This window comes from Syngnathus leptorhynchus, chromosome 8, assembly GCF_054491065.1.
Source record: "Syngnathus leptorhynchus isolate UIUO chromosome 8, UIUO_Slep, whole genome shotgun sequence".
In the NCBI taxonomy this organism is placed as follows: Eukaryota; Metazoa; Chordata; class Actinopteri; order Syngnathiformes; family Syngnathidae; genus Syngnathus; species Syngnathus leptorhynchus.
In genome coordinates, this window is record NC_141202.1 from 12,443,903 (window position 1) to 12,463,338 (window position 19,436).

General features: G+C 52.2%; 11 non-coding genes and 59 pseudogenes across 11 annotated transcripts; all 70 read left to right on the plus strand.

Annotated features, from left to right (window-relative positions):
* The first annotated feature begins 40 nt into the window (after positions 1–40).
* Positions 41–160, plus strand: LOC147053032 (5S ribosomal RNA; annotated as a pseudogene).
* A 116-nt stretch (positions 161–276) lies between these two features.
* On the plus strand, positions 277–396 carry LOC147053033 (5S ribosomal RNA; annotated as a pseudogene).
* Positions 397–527: 131 nt separating this feature from the next.
* On the plus strand, positions 528–647 carry LOC147053034 (5S ribosomal RNA; annotated as a pseudogene).
* A 115-nt stretch (positions 648–762) lies between these two features.
* Positions 763–882, plus strand: LOC147053035 (5S ribosomal RNA; annotated as a pseudogene).
* Positions 883–999: 117 nt separating this feature from the next.
* On the plus strand, positions 1,000–1,109 carry LOC147053036 (5S ribosomal RNA; annotated as a pseudogene).
* Positions 1,110–1,225: 116 nt separating this feature from the next.
* LOC147053037 (5S ribosomal RNA) lies at positions 1,226–1,345 on the plus strand (annotated as a pseudogene).
* A 117-nt stretch (positions 1,346–1,462) lies between these two features.
* LOC147053038 (5S ribosomal RNA) lies at positions 1,463–1,582 on the plus strand (annotated as a pseudogene).
* A 125-nt stretch (positions 1,583–1,707) lies between these two features.
* LOC147053039 (5S ribosomal RNA) lies at positions 1,708–1,827 on the plus strand (annotated as a pseudogene).
* A 116-nt stretch (positions 1,828–1,943) lies between these two features.
* On the plus strand, positions 1,944–2,063 carry LOC147053040 (5S ribosomal RNA). Its single transcript, XR_015067121.1, has one exon. It is a non-coding gene; the product is annotated as a 5S ribosomal RNA (ribosomal RNA).
* Positions 2,064–2,180: 117 nt separating this feature from the next.
* LOC147053041 (5S ribosomal RNA) lies at positions 2,181–2,300 on the plus strand (annotated as a pseudogene).
* Positions 2,301–2,415: 115 nt separating this feature from the next.
* Positions 2,416–2,535, plus strand: LOC147053042 (5S ribosomal RNA; annotated as a pseudogene).
* A 119-nt stretch (positions 2,536–2,654) lies between these two features.
* On the plus strand, positions 2,655–2,774 carry LOC147053043 (5S ribosomal RNA; annotated as a pseudogene).
* Positions 2,775–2,890: 116 nt separating this feature from the next.
* Positions 2,891–3,010, plus strand: LOC147053044 (5S ribosomal RNA; annotated as a pseudogene).
* A 342-nt stretch (positions 3,011–3,352) lies between these two features.
* Positions 3,353–3,472, plus strand: LOC147053045 (5S ribosomal RNA; annotated as a pseudogene).
* Positions 3,473–3,596: 124 nt separating this feature from the next.
* LOC147053046 (5S ribosomal RNA) lies at positions 3,597–3,716 on the plus strand (annotated as a pseudogene).
* Positions 3,717–4,057: 341 nt separating this feature from the next.
* LOC147053047 (5S ribosomal RNA) lies at positions 4,058–4,177 on the plus strand (annotated as a pseudogene).
* Positions 4,178–4,292: 115 nt separating this feature from the next.
* LOC147053048 (5S ribosomal RNA) lies at positions 4,293–4,412 on the plus strand (annotated as a pseudogene).
* Positions 4,413–4,530: 118 nt separating this feature from the next.
* Positions 4,531–4,650, plus strand: LOC147053049 (5S ribosomal RNA). Its single transcript, XR_015067187.1, has one exon. It is a non-coding gene; the product is annotated as a 5S ribosomal RNA (ribosomal RNA).
* A 353-nt stretch (positions 4,651–5,003) lies between these two features.
* On the plus strand, positions 5,004–5,123 carry LOC147053050 (5S ribosomal RNA; annotated as a pseudogene).
* Positions 5,124–5,238: 115 nt separating this feature from the next.
* LOC147053051 (5S ribosomal RNA) lies at positions 5,239–5,358 on the plus strand (annotated as a pseudogene).
* A 118-nt stretch (positions 5,359–5,476) lies between these two features.
* On the plus strand, positions 5,477–5,596 carry LOC147053052 (5S ribosomal RNA; annotated as a pseudogene).
* Positions 5,597–5,712: 116 nt separating this feature from the next.
* Positions 5,713–5,832, plus strand: LOC147053053 (5S ribosomal RNA; annotated as a pseudogene).
* Positions 5,833–6,175: 343 nt separating this feature from the next.
* On the plus strand, positions 6,176–6,295 carry LOC147053054 (5S ribosomal RNA; annotated as a pseudogene).
* Positions 6,296–6,419: 124 nt separating this feature from the next.
* LOC147053055 (5S ribosomal RNA) lies at positions 6,420–6,539 on the plus strand (annotated as a pseudogene).
* A 341-nt stretch (positions 6,540–6,880) lies between these two features.
* On the plus strand, positions 6,881–7,000 carry LOC147053056 (5S ribosomal RNA; annotated as a pseudogene).
* Positions 7,001–7,115: 115 nt separating this feature from the next.
* On the plus strand, positions 7,116–7,235 carry LOC147053057 (5S ribosomal RNA; annotated as a pseudogene).
* Positions 7,236–7,353: 118 nt separating this feature from the next.
* LOC147053058 (5S ribosomal RNA) lies at positions 7,354–7,473 on the plus strand. The gene has a single exon (XR_015067039.1). It is a non-coding gene; the product is annotated as a 5S ribosomal RNA (ribosomal RNA).
* Positions 7,474–7,589: 116 nt separating this feature from the next.
* LOC147053059 (5S ribosomal RNA) lies at positions 7,590–7,709 on the plus strand (annotated as a pseudogene).
* A 116-nt stretch (positions 7,710–7,825) lies between these two features.
* LOC147053060 (5S ribosomal RNA) lies at positions 7,826–7,945 on the plus strand. The gene has a single exon (XR_015067122.1). It is a non-coding gene; the product is annotated as a 5S ribosomal RNA (ribosomal RNA).
* Positions 7,946–8,062: 117 nt separating this feature from the next.
* Positions 8,063–8,182, plus strand: LOC147053061 (5S ribosomal RNA; annotated as a pseudogene).
* A 124-nt stretch (positions 8,183–8,306) lies between these two features.
* On the plus strand, positions 8,307–8,426 carry LOC147053062 (5S ribosomal RNA). The gene has a single exon (XR_015067182.1). It is a non-coding gene; the product is annotated as a 5S ribosomal RNA (ribosomal RNA).
* Positions 8,427–8,542: 116 nt separating this feature from the next.
* Positions 8,543–8,652, plus strand: LOC147053063 (5S ribosomal RNA; annotated as a pseudogene).
* Positions 8,653–8,769: 117 nt separating this feature from the next.
* Positions 8,770–8,889, plus strand: LOC147053064 (5S ribosomal RNA; annotated as a pseudogene).
* A 124-nt stretch (positions 8,890–9,013) lies between these two features.
* Positions 9,014–9,123, plus strand: LOC147053065 (5S ribosomal RNA; annotated as a pseudogene).
* Positions 9,124–9,239: 116 nt separating this feature from the next.
* Positions 9,240–9,359, plus strand: LOC147053066 (5S ribosomal RNA; annotated as a pseudogene).
* A 115-nt stretch (positions 9,360–9,474) lies between these two features.
* On the plus strand, positions 9,475–9,594 carry LOC147053067 (5S ribosomal RNA; annotated as a pseudogene).
* Positions 9,595–9,709: 115 nt separating this feature from the next.
* On the plus strand, positions 9,710–9,829 carry LOC147053068 (5S ribosomal RNA). Its single transcript, XR_015067101.1, has one exon. It is a non-coding gene; the product is annotated as a 5S ribosomal RNA (ribosomal RNA).
* Positions 9,830–9,945: 116 nt separating this feature from the next.
* On the plus strand, positions 9,946–10,065 carry LOC147053069 (5S ribosomal RNA; annotated as a pseudogene).
* A 118-nt stretch (positions 10,066–10,183) lies between these two features.
* Positions 10,184–10,303, plus strand: LOC147053070 (5S ribosomal RNA; annotated as a pseudogene).
* A 312-nt stretch (positions 10,304–10,615) lies between these two features.
* LOC147053071 (5S ribosomal RNA) lies at positions 10,616–10,735 on the plus strand. The gene has a single exon (XR_015067040.1). It is a non-coding gene; the product is annotated as a 5S ribosomal RNA (ribosomal RNA).
* A 116-nt stretch (positions 10,736–10,851) lies between these two features.
* Positions 10,852–10,971, plus strand: LOC147053072 (5S ribosomal RNA; annotated as a pseudogene).
* Positions 10,972–11,089: 118 nt separating this feature from the next.
* On the plus strand, positions 11,090–11,209 carry LOC147053073 (5S ribosomal RNA; annotated as a pseudogene).
* Positions 11,210–11,335: 126 nt separating this feature from the next.
* On the plus strand, positions 11,336–11,455 carry LOC147053074 (5S ribosomal RNA). The gene has a single exon (XR_015067041.1). It is a non-coding gene; the product is annotated as a 5S ribosomal RNA (ribosomal RNA).
* Positions 11,456–11,797: 342 nt separating this feature from the next.
* LOC147053075 (5S ribosomal RNA) lies at positions 11,798–11,917 on the plus strand (annotated as a pseudogene).
* A 115-nt stretch (positions 11,918–12,032) lies between these two features.
* On the plus strand, positions 12,033–12,152 carry LOC147053076 (5S ribosomal RNA; annotated as a pseudogene).
* Positions 12,153–12,270: 118 nt separating this feature from the next.
* Positions 12,271–12,390, plus strand: LOC147053077 (5S ribosomal RNA). Its single transcript, XR_015067042.1, has one exon. It is a non-coding gene; the product is annotated as a 5S ribosomal RNA (ribosomal RNA).
* A 116-nt stretch (positions 12,391–12,506) lies between these two features.
* Positions 12,507–12,626, plus strand: LOC147053078 (5S ribosomal RNA; annotated as a pseudogene).
* Positions 12,627–12,743: 117 nt separating this feature from the next.
* On the plus strand, positions 12,744–12,863 carry LOC147053079 (5S ribosomal RNA; annotated as a pseudogene).
* Positions 12,864–12,988: 125 nt separating this feature from the next.
* LOC147053080 (5S ribosomal RNA) lies at positions 12,989–13,108 on the plus strand (annotated as a pseudogene).
* Positions 13,109–13,233: 125 nt separating this feature from the next.
* On the plus strand, positions 13,234–13,353 carry LOC147053081 (5S ribosomal RNA; annotated as a pseudogene).
* Positions 13,354–13,468: 115 nt separating this feature from the next.
* Positions 13,469–13,588, plus strand: LOC147053082 (5S ribosomal RNA; annotated as a pseudogene).
* Positions 13,589–13,708: 120 nt separating this feature from the next.
* LOC147053083 (5S ribosomal RNA) lies at positions 13,709–13,822 on the plus strand (annotated as a pseudogene).
* A 342-nt stretch (positions 13,823–14,164) lies between these two features.
* On the plus strand, positions 14,165–14,284 carry LOC147053084 (5S ribosomal RNA; annotated as a pseudogene).
* A 351-nt stretch (positions 14,285–14,635) lies between these two features.
* On the plus strand, positions 14,636–14,755 carry LOC147053085 (5S ribosomal RNA; annotated as a pseudogene).
* A 115-nt stretch (positions 14,756–14,870) lies between these two features.
* LOC147053086 (5S ribosomal RNA) lies at positions 14,871–14,990 on the plus strand (annotated as a pseudogene).
* Positions 14,991–15,106: 116 nt separating this feature from the next.
* LOC147053087 (5S ribosomal RNA) lies at positions 15,107–15,226 on the plus strand (annotated as a pseudogene).
* A 129-nt stretch (positions 15,227–15,355) lies between these two features.
* LOC147053088 (5S ribosomal RNA) lies at positions 15,356–15,475 on the plus strand (annotated as a pseudogene).
* Positions 15,476–15,590: 115 nt separating this feature from the next.
* Positions 15,591–15,710, plus strand: LOC147053089 (5S ribosomal RNA; annotated as a pseudogene).
* Positions 15,711–15,827: 117 nt separating this feature from the next.
* Positions 15,828–15,937, plus strand: LOC147053090 (5S ribosomal RNA; annotated as a pseudogene).
* Positions 15,938–16,053: 116 nt separating this feature from the next.
* On the plus strand, positions 16,054–16,173 carry LOC147053091 (5S ribosomal RNA; annotated as a pseudogene).
* A 118-nt stretch (positions 16,174–16,291) lies between these two features.
* On the plus strand, positions 16,292–16,411 carry LOC147053092 (5S ribosomal RNA; annotated as a pseudogene).
* Positions 16,412–16,536: 125 nt separating this feature from the next.
* On the plus strand, positions 16,537–16,656 carry LOC147053093 (5S ribosomal RNA). The gene has a single exon (XR_015067044.1). It is a non-coding gene; the product is annotated as a 5S ribosomal RNA (ribosomal RNA).
* Positions 16,657–16,772: 116 nt separating this feature from the next.
* On the plus strand, positions 16,773–16,892 carry LOC147053094 (5S ribosomal RNA). Its single transcript, XR_015067123.1, has one exon. It is a non-coding gene; the product is annotated as a 5S ribosomal RNA (ribosomal RNA).
* Positions 16,893–17,009: 117 nt separating this feature from the next.
* Positions 17,010–17,129, plus strand: LOC147053095 (5S ribosomal RNA; annotated as a pseudogene).
* A 117-nt stretch (positions 17,130–17,246) lies between these two features.
* LOC147053096 (5S ribosomal RNA) lies at positions 17,247–17,366 on the plus strand (annotated as a pseudogene).
* A 351-nt stretch (positions 17,367–17,717) lies between these two features.
* On the plus strand, positions 17,718–17,837 carry LOC147053097 (5S ribosomal RNA; annotated as a pseudogene).
* A 115-nt stretch (positions 17,838–17,952) lies between these two features.
* Positions 17,953–18,072, plus strand: LOC147053098 (5S ribosomal RNA; annotated as a pseudogene).
* Positions 18,073–18,189: 117 nt separating this feature from the next.
* LOC147053099 (5S ribosomal RNA) lies at positions 18,190–18,309 on the plus strand (annotated as a pseudogene).
* Positions 18,310–18,434: 125 nt separating this feature from the next.
* LOC147053100 (5S ribosomal RNA) lies at positions 18,435–18,554 on the plus strand (annotated as a pseudogene).
* Positions 18,555–18,898: 344 nt separating this feature from the next.
* LOC147053101 (5S ribosomal RNA) lies at positions 18,899–19,018 on the plus strand (annotated as a pseudogene).
* Positions 19,019–19,436: the final 418 nt, after the last annotated feature.

Here is a 19,436-nt window from a genome sequence, read left to right on the forward strand (position 1 = left end):
GATTGTGTCCATAAAATGCAAAACTTTGGTGAGTTTGACGGCTTACGGCCATACTACCCTGAGAACCCCCGATCTCGTCCGATCTCGGAAGCTAAAGCAGGGTCGGGCCTGGTTAGTACTTGAATGGGAGACCGCCTGGGAATACCAGGTGCTGAAAGCCTATTTTTACCCCCCCCACGTCGATTGCGAAAGGAAAGCCATCAAGTACCGCCGTTGCTTGGCACAGTTTCAGGGGTGATTGTGTCTATAAAATGCAAAACGTTGGTGAGTTTGACGGCTTACGGCCAAACTACCCTGAGAACGCCCGATCTCGTCCGATCTCGGTAGCTAAAGCAGGGCCGGGCCTGGTTAGTACTTGAATGGGAGACCGCCTGGGAATACCAGGTGCTGAAAGCCATTTTTTACACACACCCCCCCCCCCCCCCCCACGTCGATTGTGAAAGGAAAGCCATCAAGTACCGCCGTTGCTTGGCACGGTTTCAGGGGCGATTGTGTCTATAAAATGCAAAACTTTGGTGAACCTGACGGCTTACGGCCATACTACCCTGAGAACGCCCGATCTCGTCCGATCTCGGAAGCTAAAGCAGGGTCGGGCCTGGTTAGTACTTGAATGGGAGACCGCCTGGGAATATCAGGTGCGGAAAGCCTATTTTTACCACCCCACGTCGATTGTGAAAGGAAAGCCATCAAGTAACGCCATTGCTTGGCACGGTTTCAGGGGCGATTGTGTCCATAAAATGCAAAACTTTGGTGAGTTTGACGGCTTACGGCTATACTGCCCTGAAAACGCCCGATATCATCCGATCTCGGAAGCGAATGCAGGGTCGGGCCTGGTTAGTACTTGAATGGGAGACCGCCTGGGAATACCAGGAGCTGAAAGCCTTTTTTTACCCCCCCCCACGTCGATTGTGAAAGGAAAGCCATCAAGTACCGCCGTTGCTTGGCACGGTTTCAGGGGCGATTGTGTCTATAAAATGCAAAACTTTGGTGAGCTTGACGGCTTACGGCCATACTACCCTGAGAACGCCCGATCTCGTAAGCTTAAGCAGGGTCGGGCCTGGTTAGTACTTGAATGGGAGACCGCCTGGGAATACCAGGTGCTGAAAGCCTTTTTTTTAACCCCCCACGTCGATTGTGAAAGGAAAGCCATCAAGTACCGCCGTTGCTTCGCACGGTTTCAGGGGCGATTGTGTCTATAAAATGCAAAACTTTGGTGGGTTTGACGGCTTACGGCCATACTACCTTGAGAACGCCCGATCTCGTCCGATCTCGGAAGCTAAAGCAGGGTCGGGCCTGGTTAGTACTTGAATGGGAGACCGCCTGGGAATACCAGGTGCTGAAAGCCTATTTTTACCCCCCCCCACGTCGATTGTGAAAGGAAAGCCATCAAGTACCGCCGTTGCTTGGCACGGTTTCAGGGGCGATTGTGTCTATAAAATGCAAAACTTTGGTGGGTTTGTCGGCTTACGGCCATACTACCCTGAGAACGCCCGATCTCGTCCGATCTCGGTAGCTAAAGCAGGGCCGGGCCTGGTTAGTACTTGAATGGGAGACCGCCTGGGAATACCAGGTGCTGAAAGCCATTTTTTACACACACTCCCCCCCCCACGTCGGTTGTGAAAGGAAAGCCATCAAGTACCGCCGTTGCTTGTCACTGTTTCAGGGGCGATTGTGTCTATAAAATGCAAAACTTTGGTGAGCTTGACGGCTTACGGCCATACTACCCTGAGAACGCCCGATCTCGTCCGATCTCGGAAGCTTAAGCAGGGTCGGGCCTGGTTAGTACTTGAATGGGAGACCGCCTGGGAATGCCAGGTGCTGAAAGCCTTTTTTTTACCCCCCCACGTCGATTGTGAAAGGAAAGCCATCAAGTACCGCCGTTGCTTGGCACGGTTTCAGGGGCGATTGTGTCTATAAAATGCAAAACTTTGGTGGGTTTGACGGCTTACGGCCATACTACCCTGAGAACGCCCGATCTCGTCCGATCTCGGAAGCTAAAGCAGGGTCGGGCCTGGTTAGTACTTGAATGGGAGACCGCCTGGGAATACCAGGTGCTGAAAGCCTATTTTTACCCCCCCCCACGTCGATTGTGAAAGGAAAGCCATCAAGTACCGCCTTCACTTGGCACGGTTTCAGGGGTGATTGTGTCTATAAAATGCAAAACTTTGGTGAACCTGACGGCTTACGGCCATACTACCCTGAGAACGCCCGATCTCGTCCGATCTCGGAAGCTAAAGCAGGGTCGGGCCTGGTTAGTACTTGAATGGGAGACCGCCTGGGAATACCAGGTGCGGAAAGCCTATTTTTACCACCCCACGTCGATTGTGAAAGGAAAGCCATCAAGTAACGCCATTGCTTGGCACGGTTTCAGGGGCGATTGTGTCCATAAAATGCAAAACTTTGGTGAGTTTGACGGCTTACGGCCATACTGCCCTGAAAACGCCCGATATCATCCGATCTCGGAAGCTAAAGCAGGGTCGGGCCTGGTTAGTACTTGAATGGGAGACCGCCTGGGAATACCAGGAGCTGAAAGCCTTTTTTTACCCCCCCCCCCACGTCGATTGTGAAAGGAAAGCCATCAAGTACCGCCGTTGCTTGGCACGGTTTCAGGGGCGATTGTGTCTATAAAATGCAAAACTTTTGTGAGCTTGACGGCTTACGGCCAAACTACCCTGAGAACGCCCGATCTCGTCCGATCTCGGAAGCTTAAGCAGGGTCGGGCCTGGTTAGTACTTGAATGGGAGACCGCCTGGGAATACCAGGTGCTGAAAGCCTTTTTTTTAACCCCCCACGTCGATTGTGAAAGGAAAGCCATCAAGTACCGCCGTTGCTTCGCACGGTTTCAGGGGCGATTGTGTCTATAAAATGCAAAACTTTGGTGGGTTTGACGGCTTACGGCCATACTACCTTGAGAACGCCCGATCTCGTCCGATCTCGGAAGCTAAAGCAGGGTCTGGCCAAGTTAGTACTTGAATGGGAGACCGCCTGGGAATACCAGGTGCTGAAAGCCTTTTTTTTACCCCCCCACGTCGATTGTGAAAGGAAAGCCATCAAGTACCGCCGTTGCTTGGCACGGTTTCAGGGGCGATTGTGTCTATAAAATGCAAAACTTTGGTGGGTTTGTCGGCTTACGGCCATACTACCCTGAGAACGTCCGATCTCGGAAGCTAAAACAGGGTCGGGCCTGGTTAGTACTTGAATGTGAGACCGCCTGGGAATACCAGGTGCTGAAAGCCTATTTTTACCCCCCCCACGTCGATTGTGAAAGGAAAGCCATCAAGTACCGCCGTTGCTTGGCACGGTTTCAGGGGTGATTGTGTCTATAAAATGCCAAACGTTGGTGAGTTTGACGGCTTACGGCCAAACTACCCTGAGAACGCCCGATCTCGTCCGATCTCGGTAGCTAAAGCAGGGCCGGGCCTGGTTAGTACTTGAATGGGAGACCGCCTGGGAATACCAGGTGCTGAAAGCCATTTTTTACACACACACCCCCCCCACGTCGATTGTGAAAGGAAAGCCATCAAGCACCGCCGTTGCTTGGCACGGTTTCAGGGGCGATTGTGTCTATAAAATGCAAAACTTTGGTGAACCTGACGGCTTACGGCCATACTACCCTGAGCACGCCCGATCTCGTCCGATCTCGGAAGCTAAAGCAGGGTCGGGCCTGGTTAGTACTTGAATGGAAGACCGCCTGGGAATACCAGGTGCGGAAAGCCTATTTTTACCACCCCACGTCGATTGTGAAAGGAAAGCCATCAAGTAACGCCGTTGCTTGGCACGGTTTCAGGGGCGATTGTGTCCATAAAATGCAAAACTTTGGTGAGTTTGACGGCTTACGGCCATACTACCCTGAGAACGCCCGATCTCGGAAGCTGAAGCAGGATCGGGCCTGTTTAGTCCTTGAATGGGAGACCGCCTGGGAATACCAGGTGCTGAAAGCCTTTTTTTACCCCCCCCACGTTGATTGTGAAAGGAAAGCCATCAAGTACCGCCGTTGCTTGGCACGGTTTCAGGGGCGATTGTGTCTATAAAATGCAAAACTTTGGTGAACCTGACGGCTTACGGCCATACTACCCTGAGAACGCCCGATCTCGTCCGATCTCGGAAGCTAAAGCAGGGTCGGGCCTGGTTAGTACTTGAATGGGAGACCGCCTGGCAATACCAGGTGCGGAAAGCCTATTTTTACCACCCCACGTCGATTGTGAAAGGAAAGCCATCAAGTAACGCCATTGCTTGGCACGGTTTCAGGGGCGATTGTGTCCATAAAGTGCAAAACTTTGGTGAGTTTGACGGCTTACGGCCATACTGCCCTGAAAACGCCCGATATCATCCGATCTCGGAAGCTAAAGCAGGGTCGGGCCTTGTTAGTACTTGAATGGGAGACCGCCTGGGAATACCAGGAGCTGAAAGCCTTTTTTTACCCCCCCCCCACGTCGATTGTGAAAGGAAAGCCATCAAGTACCGCCGTTGCTTGGCACGGTTTCAGGGGCGATTGTGTCTATAAAATGCAAAACTTTGGAGGGTTTGACGGCTTACGGCCATACTACCTTGAGAACGCCCGATCTCGTCCGATCTCGGAAGTTAAAGCAGGGTCGGGCCTGGTTAGTACTTGGATGGGAGACCGCCTGGGAATACCAGGTGCTGAAAGCCTTTTTTTACCCCCCCCCACGTCGATTGTGAAAGGAAAGCCATCAAGTACCGCCGTTGCTTGGCACGGTTTCAGGGGCGATTGTGTCTATAAAATGCAAAGCTTTGGAGAGTTTGACGGCTTACGGCCATACTACCCTGAGAACGCCCGATATCGTCTGATCTCGGAAGCTAAAGCAGTGTCGGGCCTGGTTACTACTTGAATGGGAGAATGCCTGGGAATACCAGTTGCTGAAAGCCTTTTTTTACCCCCCCCACGTCGATTGTGAAAGGAAAGCCATCAAGTACCGCCGTTGCTTGGCACGGTTTCAGGGGCGATTGTGTCTATAAAATGCAAAACTTTGGTGAACCTGACGGCTTACGGCCATACTACCCTGAGAACGCCCGATCTCGTCCGATCTCGGAAGCTAAAGCAGGGTCGGGCCTGGTTAGTACTTGAATGGGAGACCGCCTGGGAATACCAGGTGCGGAAAGCCTATTTTTACCACCCCACGTCGATTGTGAAAGGAAAGCCATCAAGTAACGCCATTGCTTGGCACGGTTTCAGGGGCGATTGTGTCCATAAAATGCAAAACTTTGGTGAGTTTGACGGCTTACGGCCATACTGCCCTGAAAACGCCCGATATCATCCGATCTCGGAAGCTAAAGCAGGGTCGGGCCTGGTTAGTACTTGAATGGGAGACCGCCTGGGAATACCAGGAGCTGAAAGCCTTTTTTTACCCCCCCCCCACGTCGATTGTGAAAGGAAAGCCATCAAGTACCGCCGTTGCTTGGCACGGTTTCAGGGGCGATTGTGTCTATAAAATGCAAAACTTTTGTGAGCTTGACGGCTTACGGCCAAACTACCCTGAGAACGCCCGATCTCGTCCGATCTCGGAAGCTTAAGCAGGGTCGGGCCTGGTTAGTACTTGAATGGGAGACCGCCTGGGAATACCAGGTGCTGAAAGCCTTTTTTTTAACCCCCCACGTCGATTGTGAAAGGAAAGCCATCAAGTACCGCCGTTGCTTCGCACGGTTTCAGGGGCGATTGTGTCTATAAAATGCAAAACTTTGGTGGGTTTGACGGCTTACGGCCATACTACCTTGAGAACGCCCGATCTCGTCCGATCTCGGAAGCTAAAGCAGGGTCTGGCCAAGTTAGTACTTGAATGGGAGACCGCCTGGGAATACCAGGTGCTGAAAGCCTTTTTTTTACCCCCCCACGTCGATTGTGAAAGGAAAGCCATCAAGTACCGCCGTTGCTTGGCACGGTTTCAGGGGCGATTGTGTCTATAAAATGCAAAACTTTGGTGGGTTTGTCGGCTTACGGCCATACTACCCTGAGAACGTCCGATCTCGGAAGCTAAAGCAGGGTCGGGCCTGGTTAGTACTTGAATGTGAGACCGCCTGGGAATACCAGGTGCTGAAAGCCTATTTTTACCCCCCCCCACGTCGATTGTGAAAGGAAAGCCATCAAGTACCGCCGTTGCTTGGCACGGTTTCAGGGGTGATTGTGTCTATAAAATGCCAAACGTTTGTGAGTTTGACGGCTTACGGCCAAACTACCCTGAGAACGCCCGATCTCGTCCGATCTCGGTAGCTAAAGCAGGGCCGGGCCTGGTTAGTACTTGAATGGGAGACCGCCTGGGAATACCAGGTGCTGAAAGCCATTTTTTACACACACACCCCCCCCACGTCGATTGTGAAAGGAAAGCCATCAAGTACCGCCGTTGCTTGGCACGGTTTCAGGGGCGATTGTGTCTATAAAATGCAAAACTTTGGTGAACCTGACGGCTTACGGCCATACTACCCTGAGCACGCCCGATCTCGTCCGATCTCGGAAGCTAAAGCAGGGTCGGGCCTGGTTAGTACTTGAATGGAAGACCGCCTGGGAATACCAGGTGCGGAAAGCCTATTTTTACCACCCCACGTCGATTGTGAAAGGAAAGCCATCAAGTAACGCCGTTGCTTGGCACGGTTTCAGGGGCGATTGTGTCCATAAAATGCAAAACTTTGGTGAGTTTGACGGCTTACGGCCATACTACCCTGAGAACGCCCGATCTCGGAAGCTGAAGCAGGATCGGGCCTGTTTAGTCCTTGAATGGGAGACCGCCTGGGAATACCAGGTGCTGAAAGCCTTTTTTTACCCCCCCCACGTTGATTGTGAAAGGAAAGCCATCAAGTACCGCCGTTGCTTGGCACGGTTTCAGGGGCGATTGTGTCTATAAAATGCAAAACTTTGGTGAACCTGACGGCTTACGGCCATACTACCCTGAGAACGCCCGATCTCGTCCGATCTCGGAAGCTAAAGCAGGGTCGGGCCTGGTTAGTACTTGAATGGGAGACCGCCTGGCAATACCAGGTGCGGAAAGCCTATTTTTACCACCCCACGTCGATTGTGAAAGGAAAGCCATCAAGTAACGCCATTGCTTGGCACGGTTTCAGGGGCGATTGTGTCCATAAAGTGCAAAACTTTGGTGAGTTTGACGGCTTACGGCCATACTGCCCTGAAAACGCCCGATATCATCCGATCTCGGAAGCTAAAGCAGGGTCGGGCCTTGTTAGTACTTGAATGGGAGACCGCCTGGGAATACCAGGAGCTGAAAGCCTTTTTTTACCCCCCCCCCACGTCGATTGTGAAAGGAAAGCCATCAAGTACCGCCGTTGCTTGGCACGGTTTCAGGGGCGATTGTGTCTATAAAATGCAAAACTTTGGAGAGCTTGACGGCTTACGGCCATACTACCCTGAGAACGCCCGATCTCGTCCGATCTCGGAAGCTTAAGCAGGGTCGGGCCTGGTTAGTACTTGAATGGGAGACCGCCTGGGAATACCAGGTGCTGAAAGCCTTTTTTTTAACCCCCCACGTCGATTGTGAAAGGAAAGCCATCAAGTACCGCCGTTGCTTCGCACGGTTTCAGGGGCGATTGTGTCTATAAAATGCAAAACTTTGGTGGGTTTGACGGCTTACGGCCATACTACCTTGAGAACGACCGATCTCGTCCGATCTCGGAAGCTAAAGCAGGGTCGGGCCAAGTTAGTACTTGAATGGGAGACCGCCTGGGAATACCAGGTGCTGAAAGCCTTTTTTTTACCCCCCCACGTCGATTGTGAAAGGAAAGCCATCAAGTACCGCCGTTGCTTGGCACGGTTTCAGGGGCGATTGTGTCTATATAATGCAAAACTTTGGTGGGTTTGTCGGCTTACGGCCATACTACCCTGAGAACGCCCGATCTCGTCCGATCTCGGAAGCTAAAGCAGGGTCGGGCCTGGTTAGTACTTGAATGGGAGACCGCCTGGGAATACCAGGTGCTGAAAGCCTATTTTTACCCCCCCCCACGTCGATTGTGAAAGGAAAGCCATCAAGTACCGCCGTTGCTTGGCACGGTTTCAGGGGTGATTGTGTCTATAAAATGCAAAACGTTGGTGAGTTTGACGGCTTACGGCCAAACTACCCTGAGAACGCCCGATCTCGTCCGATCTCGGTAGTTAAAGCAGGGCCGGGCCTGGTTAGTACTTGAATGGGAGACCGCCTGGGAATACCAGGTGCTGAAAGCCATTTTTTACACACACACCCCCCCCACGTCGATTGTGAAAGGAAAGCCATCAAGTACCGCCGTTGCTTGGCACGGTTTCAGGGGCGATTGTGTCTATAAAATGCAAAACTTTGGTGAGCTTGACGGCTTACGGCCATACTACCCTGAGAACGCCCGATCTCGTCCGATCTCGGAAGCTTAAGCAGGGTCGGGCCTGGTTAGTACCTGAATGGGAGACCGCCTGGGAATACCAGGTGCTGAAAGCCTTTTTTTTAACCCCCCACGTCGATTGTGAAAGGAAAGCCATCAAGTACCGCCGTTGCTTGGCACGGTTTCAGGGGCGATTGTGTCTATAAAATGCAAAACTTTGGTGGGTTTGTCGGCTTACGGCCATACTACCCTGAGAACGCCCGATCTCGGAAGCTAAAGCAGGGTCGGGCCTGGTTAGTACTTGAATGGGAGACCGCCTGGGAATACCAGGTGCTGAAAGCCTATTTTTACCCCCCCCCACGTCGATTGTGAAAGGAAAGCCATCAAGTACCGCCGTTGCTTGGCACGGTTTCAGGGGTGATTGTGTCTATAAAATGCAAAACTTTGGTGAGTTTGACGGCTTATGGCCAAACTACCCTGAGAACGCCCGATCTCGTCCGATCTCGGTAGCTAAAGCAGGGCCGGGCCTGGTTAGTACTTGAATGGGAGACCGCCTGGGAATACCAGGTGCTGAAAGCCATTTTTTACACACAAACCCCCCCCACGTCGATTGTGAAAGGAAAGCCATCAAGTACCGCCGTTGCTTGGCACGGTTTCAGGGGCGATTGTGTCTATAAAATGCAAAACTTTGGTGAACCTGACGGCTTACGGCCATACTACCCTGAGAACGCCCGATCTCGGAAGCTGAAGCAGGGTCAAGCCTGGCTAGTACTTGGATGGGGGACCGCCTGGGAATACCAGGTGCTGAAAGCCTTTTTTTACCCCCCCCACGTCGATTGTGAAAGGAAAGCCATCAAGTACCGCCGTTGCTTGGCACGGTTTTAGGGGCGATTGTGTCTATAAAATGCAAAACTTTGGTGAGCTTCACGGCTTACGGCCATACTACCCTGAGAACGCCCGATCTCGTCCGATCTCGGAAGCTAAAGCAGGGTCGGGCCTGCTTAGTACTTGAATGGGAGACCGCCTGGGAATACCAGGTGCGGAAAGCCTATTTTTACCACCCCACGTCGATTGTGAAAGGAAAGCCATCAAGTAACGCCGTTGCTTGGCACGGTTTCAGGGGCGATTGTGTCTATAAAATGCAAAACTTTGGTGAGTTTGACGGCTTACGGCCATACTGCCCTGAAAACGCCCGATATCGTCCGATCTCGGAAGCTAAAGCAGGGTTGGGCCTGGTTAGTACTTGAATGGGAGACCGCCTGGGAATACCAGGTGCTGAAAGCCTTTTTTTACCCCCCCACGTCGATTGTGAAAGGAAAGCCATCAAGTACCGCCGTTGCTTGGCACGGTTTCTGGGGCGATTGTGTCTATAAAATGCAAAACTTTGGTGAGCCTGACGGCTTACGGCCATACTACCCTGAGAACGCCCGATCTCGTCCGATCTCGGAAGCTTAAGCAGGGTCGGGCCTGGTTAGTACTTGAATGGGAGACCGCCTGGGAATACCAGGTGCTGAAAGCTTTTTTTTTACCCCCCCACGTCGATTGTGAAAGGAAAGCCATCAAGTACCGCCGTTGCTTGGCACGGTTTCATGGGCGATTGTGTCTATAAAATGCAAAACTTTGGTGGGTTTGACGGCTTACGGCCATTCTACCTTGAGAACGCTCGATCTAGTCCGATCTCGGAAGTTAAAGCAGGGTCGGGCCTGGTTAGTACCTGGATGGGAGACCGCCTGCGAATACCAGGTGCTGAAAGCCTTTTTTTACCCCCCCCCCACGTCGATTGTGAAAGGAAAGCCATCAAGTACCGCCGTTGCTTGGCTCGGTTTCAGGGGCGATTGTGTCTATAAAATGCAAAACTTTGGTGAGTTTGACGGCTTACGGCCATACTACCCTGAAAACGCCCAATCTCGTCCGATCTCGGTAGCTAAAGCAGGGTCGGGCCTGGTTAGTACTTGAATAGGAGACCGCCTGGGAATACCAGGTGCTGAAAGCCTATTTTTACCACCCCACGTCGATTGTGAAAGGAAAACGATTGTGGCGATTGTGTCTATAAAATGCACAACTTTGATGAGTTTGACGGCTTACGGCCATACTACCCTGAGAACGCCCGATCACGGAAGCTGAAGCAGGGTCAAGCCTGGCTAGTACTTGGATGGGAGACCGCCTGGGAATACCAGGTGCTGAAAGCCTTTTTTTACCCCCCACACGTCGATTGTGAAAGGAAAGCCATCAAGTACCGCCGTTGCTTGGCACGGTTTCAGGGGCGATTGTGTCTATAAAATGCAAAACTTTGGTGAGCTTGACGGCTTACGGCCATACTACCCTGAGAACGCCCGATCTCGTCCGATCTCGGAAGCTTAAGCAGGGTCGGGCCTGGTTAGTACTTGAATGGGAGACCGCCTGGGAATACCAGGTGCTGAAAGCCTTTTTTTTACCCCCCCATGTCGATTGTGAAAGGAAAGCCATCAAGTACCGCCGTTGCTTGGCACGGTTTCAGGGGCGATTGTGTCTATAAAATGCAAAACTTTGGTACATTTGACGGCTTACGGCCATACTACCCTGAGAACGCCCGATCTCGTCCGATCTCGGAAGCTGAAGCAGTGTCGGGCCTGGTTAGTACTTGAATGGGAGACCGCCTGGGAATACCAGGTGCTGAAAGCCTATTTTTACCCCCCCCACGTCGATTGTGAAAGGAAAGCCATCAAGTACCGCCGTTGCTTGGCACGGTTTTTGAGGGGTGATTGTGTCTATAAAATGCAAAATTTTGGTGAGTTTGACGGCTTACGGCCAAACTACCCTGAGAACGCCCGATCTCGTCCGATCTCGGTAGCTAAAGCAGGGCCGGGCCTGGTTAGTACTTGAATGGGAGACCGCCTGGGAATACCAGGTGCCGAAAGCCTTTTTTTACCCCCCCCCCCCCCCCCCACGTCGATTGTGAAAGGAAAGCCATCAAGTACCGCCGTTGCTTGGCACGGTTTCAGGGGCGATTGTGTCTATAAAATGCAAAACTTTGGTGAGCTTGACGGCTTACGGCCATACTACCCTGAGAACGCCCGATCTCGTCCGATCTCGGAAGCTTAAGCAGGGTCGGGCCTGGTTAGTACTTGAATGGGAGACCGCCTGGGAATACCAGGTGCTGAAAGCCTTTTTTTTACCCCCCCACGTCGATTGTGAAAGGAAAGCCATCAAGTACCGCCGTTGCTTGGCCTGGTTTCAGGGGCGATTGTGTCTATAAAATGCAAAACTTTGGTGGGTTTGACGGCTTACGGCCATACTACCCTGAGAACGCCCGATCTCGGAAGCTGAAGCAGGGTCGGGCCTGTTTAGTCCTTGAATGGGAGACCGCCTGGGACTACCAGGTGCTAAAAGCCTATTTTTACCCCCCCCACGTCGATTGTGAAAGGAAAGCCATCAAGTACCGCCATTGCTTGGCACGGTTTCAGGGGCGATTTTGTCTATAAAATGCAAAACTTTGGTGAACCTGACGGCTTACGGCCATACTACCCTGAGAACGCCCGATCTCGTCCGATCTCGGAAGCTAAAGCAGGGTCGGGCCTGGTTAGTACTTGAATGGGAGACCGCCTGGGAATACCAGGTGCGGAAAGCCTATTTTTACCACCCCACGTCGATTGTGAAAGGAAAGCCATCAATTTACGCCATTGCTTGGCACGGTTTCAGGGGCGATTGTGTCCATAAAATGCAAAACTTTGGTGAGTTTGACGGCTTACGGCCATACTGCCCTGAAAACGCCCGATATCATCCGATCTCGGAAGCTAATGCAGGGTCGGGCCTGGTTAGTACTTGAATGGGAGACCGCCTGCGAATACCAGGAGCTGAAAGCCTTTTTTTACCCCCCCCCCACGTCGATTGTGAAAGGAAAGCCATCAAGTACCGCCGTTGCTTGGCACGGTTTCAGGGGCGATTGTGTCTATAAAATGCAAAACTTTGGTGAGCTTGACGGCTTACGGCCATACTACCCTGAGAACGCCCGATCTCGTCCGATCTCGGAAGCTTAAGCAGGGTCGGGCCTGGTTAGTACTTGAATGGGAGACCGCCTGGGAATACCAGGTGCTGAAAGCCTTTTTTTTAACCCCCCACGTCGATTGTGAAAGGAAAGCCATCAAGTACCGCCGTTGCTTCGCACGGTTTCAGGGGCGATTGTGTCTATAAAATGCAAAACTTTGGTGGGTTTGACGGCTTACGGCCATACTACCTTGAGAACGCCCGATCTCGTCCGATCTCGGAAGCTAAAGCAGGGTCGGACCTGGTTAGTACTTGAATGGGAGACCGCCTGGGAATACCAGGTGCTGAAAGCCTATTTTTACCCCCCCCCACGTCGATTGTGAAAGGAAAGCCATCAAGTACCGCCGTTGCTTGGCACGGTTTCAGGGGCGATTGTGTCTATAAAATGCAAAACTTTGGTGGGTTTGTCGGCTTACGGCCATACTACCCTGAGAACGCCCGATCTCGTCCGATCTCGGTAGCTAAAGCAGGGCCGGGCCTGGTTAGTACTTGAATGCGAGACCGCCTGGGAATACCAGGTGCTGAAAGCCATTTTTTACACACACTCCCCCCCCCACGTCGGTTGTGAAAGGAAAGCCATCAAGTACCGCCGTTGCTTGGCACGGTTTCAGGGGTGATTGTGTCTATAAAATGCAAAACTTTGGTGAGCTTGACGGCTTACGGCCATACTACCCTGAGAACGCCCGATCTCGTCCGATCTCGGTAGCTAAAGCAGGGCCGGGCCTGGTTAGTACTTGAATGGGAGACCGCCTGGGAATACCAGGTGCTGAAAGCCATTTTTTACACACACACCCCCCCCCACGTCGATTGTGAAAGGAAAGCCATCAAGTACCGCCGTTGCTTGGCACGGTTTCAGGGGCGATTGTGTCTATAAAATGCAAAACTTTGGTAAACCTGACAGCTTACGGCCATACTACCCTGAGAACGCCCGATCTCGTCCGATCTCGGAAGCTAAAGCAGGGTCGGGCCTGGTTAGTACTTGAATAGGAGACCGCCTGGGAATACCAGGTGCGGAAAGCCTATTTTTACCACCCCACGTCGATTGTGAAAGGAAAGCCATCAAGTAACGCCGTTGCTTGGCACGGTTTCAGGGGCGATTGTGTCCATAAAATGCAAAACTTTGGTGAGTTTGACGGCTTACGGCCATACTGCCCTGAAAACGCCCGATATCATCCGATCTCGGAAGCTAAAGCAGGGTCGGGCCTGGTTAGTACTTGAATGGGAGACCGCCTGGGAATACCAGGAGCTGAAAGCCTTTTTTTACCCCCCCCCCCCACGTCGATTGTGAAAGGAAAGCCATCAAGTACCGCCGTTGCTTGGCACGGTTTCAGGGGCGATTGTGTCTATAAAATGCAAAACTTTGGTGAGCTTGACGGCTTACGGCCATACTACCCTGAGAACGCCCGATCTCGTCCGATCGCTTAAGCAGGGTCGGGCCTGGTTAGTACTTGAATGGGAGACCGCCTGGGAATACCAGGTGCTGAAAGCCTTTTTTTTACCCCCCCACGTCGATTGTGAAAGGAAAGCCATCAAGTACCGCCGTTGCTTGGCACGGTTTCAGGGGCGATTGTGTCTATAAAATGCAAAACTTTGGTGGGTTTGACGGCTTACGGCCATACTACCCTGAGAACGCCCGATCTCGGAAGCTGAAGCAGGGTCGGGCCTGTTTAGTCCTTGAATGGGAGACCGCCTGGGACTACCAGGTGCTGAAAGCCTATTTTTACCCCCCCCCACGTCGATTGTGAGAGGAAAGCCATCAAGTACCGCCATTGCTTGGCACGGTTTCAGGGCGATTGTGTCTATAAAATGCAAAACTTTGGTGAGTTTGACGGCTTACGGCCATACTACCCTGAGAACGCCCGATCTCGTCCGATCTCGGAATTTAAAGCAGGGTCGGGCCTGGTCAGTACTTGGATGGGAGACCGCCTGGGAATACCAGGTGCTGAAAGCCTATTTTTACCACCCCACGTCGATTGTGAAAGGAAAGCCATCAAGTACCACCGTTGCTTGGCACGGTTTCAGAGGCGATTGTGTCTATAAAATGCAAAACTTTGGTGAGTTTGACGGCTTACGGCCATACTACCCTGAGAAAGCCCGATATCGTCTGTTCTCGGAAGCTAAAGCAGTGTCGGGCCTGGTTACTACTTGAATGGGAGAATGCCTGGGAATACCAGTTGCTGAAAGCCTTTTTTTACCCCCCCCACGTCGATTGTGAAAGGAAAGCCATCAAGTACCGCCGTTGCTTGGCACGGTTTCAGGGGCGATTGTGTCTATAAAATGCAAAACTTTGGTGAACCTGACGGCTTACGGCCATACTACCCTGAGAACGCCCGATCTCGTCCGATCTCGGAAGCTAAAGCAGGGTCGGGCCTGGTTAGTACTTGAATGGGAGACCGCCTGGGAATACCAGGTGCGGAAAGCCTATTTTTACCACCCCACGTCGATTGTGAAAGAAAAGCCATCAAGTACCGCCATTGCTTGGCACGGTTTCAGGGGCGATTGTGTCCATAAAATGCAAAACTTTGGTGAGTTTGACGGCTTACGGCCATACTACCCTGAGAACCCCCGATCTCGTCCGATCTCGGAAGCTAAAGCAGGGTCGGGCCTGGTTAGTACTTGAATGGGAGACCGCCTGGGAATACCAGGTGCTGAAAGCCTATTTTTACCCCCCCCACGTCGATTGCGAAAGGAAAGCCATCAAGTACCGCCGTTGCTTGGCACAGTTTCAGGGGTGATTGTGTCTATAAAATGCAAAACGTTGGTGAGTTTGACGGCTTACGGCCAAACTACCCTGAGAACGCCCGATCTCGTCCGATCTCGGTAGCTAAAGCAGGGCCGGGCCTGGTTAGTACTTGAATGGGAGACCGCCTGGGAATACCAGGTGCTGAAAGCCATTTTTTACACACACCCCCCCCCCCCCCCATGTCGATTGTGAAAGGAAAGCCATCAAGTACCGCCGTTGCTTGGCACGGTTTCAGGGGCGATTGTGTCTATAAAATGCAAAACTTTGGTGAACCTGACGGCTTACGGCCATACTACCCTGAGAACGCCCGATCTCGTCCGATCTCGGAAGCTAAAGCAGGGTCGGGCCTGGTTAGTACTTGAATGGGAGACCGCCTGGGAATACCAGGTGCGGAAAGCCTATTTTTACCACCCCACGTCGATTGTGAAAGGAAAGCCATCAAGTAACGCCATTGCTTGGCACGGTTTCAGGGGCGATTGTGTCCATAAAATGCAAAACTTTGGTGAGTTTGACGGCTTACGGCTATACTGCCCTGAAAACGCCCGATATCATCCGATCTCGGAAGCGAATGCAGGGTCGGGCCTGGTTAGTACTTGAATGGGAGACCGCCTGGGAATACCAGGAGCTGAAAGCCTTTTTTTACCCCCCCCCACGTCGATTGTGAAAGGAAAGCCATCAAGTACCGCCGTTGCTTGGCACGGTTTCAGGGGCGATTGTGTCTATAAAATGCAAAACTTTGGTGAGCTTGACGGCTTACGGCCATACTACCCTGAGAACGCCCGATCTCGTAAGCTTAAGCAGGGTCGGGCCTGGTTAGTACTTGAATGGGAGACCGCCTGGGAATACCAGGTGCTGAAAGCCTTTTTTTTAACCCCCCACGTCGATTGTGAAAGGAAAGCCATCAAGTACCGCCGTTGCTTCGCACGGTTTCAGGGGCGATTGTGTCTATAAAATGCAAAACTTTGGTGGGTTTGACGGCTTACGGCCATACTACCTTGAGAACGCCCGATCTCGTCCGATCTCGGAAGCTAAAGCAGGGTCGGGCCTGGTTAGTACTTGAATGGGAGACCGCCTGGGAATACCAGGTGCTGAAAGCCTATTTTTACCCCCCCCCCACGTCGATTGTGAAAGGAAAGCCATCAAGTACCGCCGTTGCTTGGCACGGTTTCAGGGGCGATTGTGTCTATAAAATGCAAAACTTTGGTGGGTTTGTCGGCTTACGGCCATACTACCCTGAGAACGCCCGATCTCGTCCGATCTCGGTAGCTAAAGCAGGGCCGGGCCTGGTTAGTACTTGAATGGGAGACCGCCTGGGAATACCAGGTGCTGAAAGCCATTTTTTACACACACTCCCCCCCCCACGTCGGTTGTGAAAGGAAAGCCATCAAGTACCGCCGTTGCTTGTCACTGTTTCAGGGGCGATTGTGTCTATAAAATGCAAAACTTTGGTGAGCTTGACGGCTTACGGCCATACTACCCTGAGAACGCCCGATCTCGTCCGATCTCGGAAGCTTAAGCAGGGTCGGGCCTGGTTAGTACTTGAATGGGAGACCGCCTGGGAATACCAGGTGCTGAAAGCCTTTTTTTTACCCCCCCACGTCGATTGTGAAAGGAAAGCCATCAAGTACCGCCGTTGCTTGGCACGGTTTCAGGGGCGATTGTGTCTATAAAATGCAAAACTTTGGTGGGTTTGACGGCTTACGGCCATACTACCCTGAGAACGCCCGATCTCGTCCGATCTCGGAAGCTAAAGCAGGGTCGGGCCTGGTTAGTACTTGAATGGGAGACCGCCTGGGAATACCAGGTGCTGAAAGCCTATTTTTACCCCCCCCCACGTCGATTGTGAAAGGAAAGCCATCAAGTACCGCCGTTGCTTGGCACGGTTTCAGGGGCGATTGTGTCTATAAAATGCAAAACTTTGGTGGGTTTGACGGCTTACGGCCATACTACCCTGAGAAAGCCCGATCTCGTCCGATCTCGGAAGCTAAAGCAGGGTCGGGCCTGGTTACTACTTGAATGGGAGACCGCCTGGGAATACCAGGTGCTGAAAGCCTTTTTTTACCCCCCCCCACGTTGATTGTGAAAGGAAAGCCATCAAGTACCGCCGTTGCTTGGCACGGTTTCAGGGGCGATTGTGTCTATAAAATGCAAAACTTTGGTGAGTTTGACGGCTTACGGCCATACTACCCTGAGAACGCCCGATCTCGTTCGATCTCGGAAGCTTAAGCAGGGTCGGGCCTGGTCAGTACTTGGATGGGAGACCGCCTGGGAATACCAGGTGCTGAAAGCCTATTTTTACCACCCCACGTCGATTGTGAAAGGAAAGCCATCAAGTACCACCGTTGCTTGGCACGGTTTCAGAGGCGATTGTGTCTATAAAATGCAAAACTTTGGTGAGTTTGACGGCTTACGGCCATACTGCCCTGAGAACGCCCGATATCGTCTGATCTCGGAAGCTAAAGCAGTGTCGGGCCTGGTTACTACTTGAATGGGAGAATGCCTGGGAATACCAGTTGCTGAAAGCCTTTTTTTACCCCCCCCACGGCGATTGTGAAAGGAAAGCCATCAAGTACCGCCGTTGCTTGGCACGGTTTCAGGGGCGATTGTGTCTATAAAATGCAAAACTTTGGTGAACCTGACGGCTTACGGCCATACTACCCTGAGAACGCCCGATCTCGTCCGATCTCGGAAGCTAAAGCAGGGTCGGGCCTGGTTAGTACTTGAATGGGAGACCGCCTGGCAATACCAGGTGCGGAAAGCCTGTTTTTACCACCCCACGTCGATTGTGAAAGGAAAGCCATCAAGTAACGCCATTGCTTGGCACGGTTTCAGGGGCGATTGTGTCCATAAAATGCAAAACTTTGGTGAGTTTGACGGCTTACGGCCATACTGCCCTGAAAACGCCCGATATCATCCGATTTCGGAAGCTAAAGCAGGGTCGGGCCTGGTTAGTACTTGAATGGGAGACCGCCTGGGAATACCAGGAGCTGAAAGCATATTTTTACCCCCCCCCACGTCGATTGTGAAAGGAAAGCCATCAAGTACCGCCGTTGCTTCGCACGGTTTCAGGGGTGATTGTGTCTATAAAATGCAAAACTTTGTTGAGTTTGACGGCTTACGGCCAAACTACCCTGAGAACGCCCGATCTCGTCCAATCTCGGTAGCTAAAGCAGGGCCGGGCCTGGTTAGTACTTGAATGGGAGACCGCCTGGGAATACCAGGTGCTGAAAGCCATTTTTTACACACACACCCCCCCCCACGTCGATTGTGAAAGGAAAGCCATCAAGTACCGCCGTTGCTTGGCACGGTTTCAGGGGCGATTGTGTCTATAAAATGCAAAACTTTGGTGAGCTTGACGGCTTACGGCCATACTACCCTGAGAACGCCTGATCTCGTCCGATCTCGGAAGCTTAAGCAGGGTCGGGCCTGGTTAGTACTTGAATGGGAGACCGCCTGGGAATACCAGGTGCTGAAAGCCTTTTTTTTACCCCCCCACGTCGATTGTGAAAGGAAAGCCATCAAGTACCGCCGTTGCTTGGCACGGTTTCAGGGGCGATTGTGTCTATAAAATGCTAAACGTTGGTGGGTTTGTCGGCTTACGGCCATACTACCCTGAGAACGCCCGATCTCGGAAGCTGAAGCAGGGTCGGGCCTTTTTAGTCCTTGAATGGGAGACCGCCTGGGACTACCAGGTGCTGAAAGCCTATTTTTACCCCCCCCCCACGTCGATTGTGAAAGGAAAGCCATCAAGTACCGCCATTGCTTGGCACGGTTTCAGGGGCGATTGTGTCTATAAAATGCAAAACTTTGGTGAGTTTGACGGCTTACGGCCATACTACCCTGAGAACGCCCGATCTCGTCTGATCTCGAAAGTTAAAGCAGGGTCGGGCCTGGTCAGTACTTGGATGGGAGACCGCCTGGGAATACCAGGTGCTGAAAGCCAATTTTTACCACCCCACGTCGATTGTGAAAGGAAAGCCATCAAGTACCACCGTTGCTTGGCACGGTTTCAGAGGCGATTGTGTCTATAAAATGCAAAACTTTGGTGAGTTTGACGGCTTACGGCCATACTGCCCTGAGAACGCCCGATATCGTCTGATCTCGGAAGCTAAAGCAGGGTCGGGCCTGGTTACTACTTGAATGGGAGAATGCCTGGGAATACCAGTTGCTGAAAGCCTTTTTCTACCCCCCCCACGTCGATTGTGAAAGGAAAGCCATCAAGTACCGCCGTTGCTTGGCACGGTTTCAGGGGCGATTGTGTCTATAAAATGCAAAACTTTGGTGTACCTGACGGCTTACGGCCATACTACCCTGAGAACGCCCGATCTCGTCCGATCTCGGAAGCTAAAGCAGGGTCGGG